Source organism: Neovison vison, chromosome 5 (assembly GCF_020171115.1).
Source record: "Neovison vison isolate M4711 chromosome 5, ASM_NN_V1, whole genome shotgun sequence".
Lineage (NCBI taxonomy): Eukaryota > Metazoa > Chordata > Mammalia > Carnivora > Mustelidae > Neogale > Neogale vison.
Window position 1 is genome coordinate 161,705,090 of NC_058095.1, and position 3,766 is coordinate 161,708,855.

Here is a 3,766-nt window from a genome sequence, read left to right on the forward strand (position 1 = left end):
AACACAAGCAGGGGGAGTGGGAGAGGAAGAAGCAGGCTTCCCGCCGAGCAGGAAGCCCGATGCGGGGCTCGATCCCAGGACCCTGGGACCATGACTGGAGCCGAAGGCAGCTGCCCAACAACTGAGCCACCCAGGTGCCCCAGGGAAGACCTTTTAAAATGGAAGTCAAGTAAACCTGCTCTCAGTAAACCTTGCCGTACACTCTGGCACCACCTACTTCTACAATTTAGCTTCCCCACTGAAACACCTTAAATTAGCATCTACTTATATTTGTAAGTTTGGTAGGGACAGTATTAATTACTACACTGAACTCTCAGCCAAAAGAACATTTTTCCCTTTGGGAAGTTCGGTGACAACTGACCTTATCGACTGTAATAATACAGTCCTTATGGAACTAAAACACCACCATTTTCCACTACTGCAGTCATTTAAATCTCTACGTTATCATCGATCGTTGCTTTTATATTATGAATGCAAAAACGGCGTATGTGTAAAGAGTACAGTTATGGCTCCCGCTAACTTGAGCACTTGGCATGATATCTCATTTCCTTATTTACAAACTAACAGGTTTTAGAGAATGGGCCAAACTCCTGTCACCCTTCCAAATTGGTCTAGGTAGTTTAGAGATAAACAGGTTAACAGCTGTGCAGTTTTGGTTTTACCATTCATTACTACTAGTACTCTATAACCTCTCTGTGTAAGATTCCCACTTTCTGGACTGACAATATAGACACAGTATTATAAGAAGTTAAATTCTGCTTCAAACATATAAGGGATTCCGCTGACATATAAGGGATATCATGTAAGGGTATCACTGACAGCAATCATAAGATACATACAGTAAGATATTCAACAGCACTTAAAAGAGGCTGCAATTGTGTATTCCTGTTTAAACTCCTTGCTACTTGTTGTTTTTCAACCCATACATTTCCATAAGCCTGGAATATGAGGAAGAAAACAATCACCCAAACGTATACAAAATAATAAGCCTATTTTATTCTAATGCCTGTAAGCCAGGTTTAGAAATTACCAGCTGTACTGACACTCTTCAAAACACAACACACACTGTGTGCCCCCACCCCCATATTAGGAATTTCCTGAGTGAGAGTGAAACTGCTGGACCATTAAAAATTTTACTCTTTAACTTACTGGCTTCATAGTAATAGGCCCAAAGATATATGTAAAATACAACTATTCAAACATCCTCTGATCCAACCACTGCATGCTTTGGAAAAGAACAATCTTCTGCTTATCAGTTACTCTAGTAACTACAGATACACAATATATCCTAGATCAGACAATGTGATCCCACCATCTGAAAACCATCGACAAATCTGCTTCAAAACGTCCTGTGCAGTGCATTAGCGCATGCAAATCTCCCAGATTACTGAACCAGCAGCAACTCTGTAATTACAGACAACTGAACGTTTAAAAACGAAACAAAACAAACAGAACCAGGAGTAAACAAAAAGGCAGCAATAACAAAGATGATGAAGGCATCTAGGCTAAGTGGCCAATTCAACCAATGAGAAAGCAGACCTCCTGCACGGGCTTCAACACCCATCCGAGACTCTTAGATTGAGGCCCTTGTCCCTTTAGTGCTCCTTTCACTAATTAATAACATTTGAGTGTTCCTAAGACTCCTGGAGAGAACGGTTAAGTCTCCAGCATTAAGATATCCTGTCTTCAGAAAGTCTCATGGCTAGTAATCCGAAACAGAGGGGATGGTTCTGGGTGTAGAAGAGCAGAAAGTGAAGATCCCTGGAATCGGCAGGCAGCTCTAGTGAACAGTAACAGCTTTGGAGAAATTTTAGTCAAGTGACAAATGGAGGGTGCGTGATAGAAGATGAGGTATTCGAAATGATACATGGGAGTTCAACAAGCCGGCACTCTATGCTGATTTTACTCTGGAAAATTAAAAAGAGGTACAACATCACTGAAGAATTTTAAAATACTGGTGGCCATACAAAATAGCTGTAGACATAGCCTACGCACAACTACAAGACTGGGGTAGTTAACTGAAGACAGAGCCTACTTTGCTGCATCTTCATAAGGGAAACTGGAGAGTAAATCTTTACCCCTTCCCCTCTTTGCAAGCATTAAAGAGTCCTCACACCAAGCTAATTTAAAGGTTTTGTTTATACAACTGATAATTCTGCAAACTCCACAATAAAAATCCAGTAACTACATATTTTAAATACTGTAATAAAAATAAACAAAAGCCATTAGTTAATTCTATAATGCATTAAGAATAACCTAAAAAACAATTTGTGAATAAAGCATATTTAATAAATTAGGGAACATCTGAACTGCTAATAAATTGGGAGAGAATTTGAACTTTTATAATATGTACACAAAGGCAGTGGAAACAAATGAAGAAAACAAATTACTACACATTGTTGCAGCACAGAAAAGATTGGGTGTATTTTATTAACAATTACATCCTCTTTCCCGTAGCCTGGCACAGGAACAATTTCATTATCTGATGCGAGTCTCCAACAGCAGATACTGCGATGTCACTAAGCAACTTACTGCGATTTCACACCATATGTGGCAGTTAAGAGATTCTTTAAAAATTAAAAGGCACGCATAAGCTGATTTCAGATATTAAGTCCAGGCTACTCTCTTAGATACAATGTTTATAACACTTGTAGAGCAAAACATTTTTTAAATAAACATTTCCCAAAACTTGAATACACAGCCTAAGAACAATGGATCTGCACCAAAAAAAAAAAAAATAAGGTACATTAGGAAAAAAAAAAAAAATCAGGAAATAGAGCTAACCTCTATTTAAAGGTTAAAAAAAAGATTCATTAGCAACCTATATTCTTTAGGTAAATCAAGTGATTGTTTTAGAGTAATAGGTTATTGTGTTTATAAGGCAGTTCTCACTACAGTTCATGCCTACTTAAAATTCTACCTTTAAAGATATTTAAGCTGATAGTATTGTTCCTTACCACAATTAGACTCACTGAAGAGCTCAAACTAAAGCAACAGCATTTTTCTTAGCATGCACACACAAAATAATCTACCGTTAGTCATCTCATTAGCTTTTGTTTCACTTGGAAAGAGTGATCAAATGGTCTTAAAAATACTGGAGAACATTCTCTCTACTTTGATGACATGTTTATGCATCTCAGGTATATCTCTCTCTTCAATAAATGTTTTAATACCAGTAGACTTAAAACAAACATACGTAAAGATAAATGAGGCAGAGTCTAGTGTATAAGAGTCATCCATAAGGTATCACATGCAGAAACAAAACAAAAACTGGTAAGAAGTTTAAATGTGTTTGTCCTGAAAATAAACGTGCAGGCACCCTACAATGAAGAGGATTTGACTACCTTAGCCTTTCGTGAGAGTACAAAGCTAAGTTCTTTCTGATGGCCCACTTGGAAAATAATCTAAGATTCTATAAATTTTTAGAAGCATTTTTCTAGTCTTTTATTAAGTAATAATTTGTGGTAGTAATACTTATATCCTAAAACAGAGGCACAGGATTGAGAATTTAAATCTTCTGGGTGCTTCGTCTTTCTTACAGGTAATACTGAAGTCTTAATTGCCATAGCAGCATAAATTAGGTATTTGTAAAAATAGCCATTAAATACTAGTCCAGGAGTATATTTAATGTACATATAAATCCTACGTTAAAAGTATAAATGAGGAAATAGAGCATAGTTCTAGGATTTCTAAACTGTTGACCATCAAAAAGTAAACCACCCTCTTTAAGACTTAACAGAACTTTAAAAAAAATTGCTTCAACATA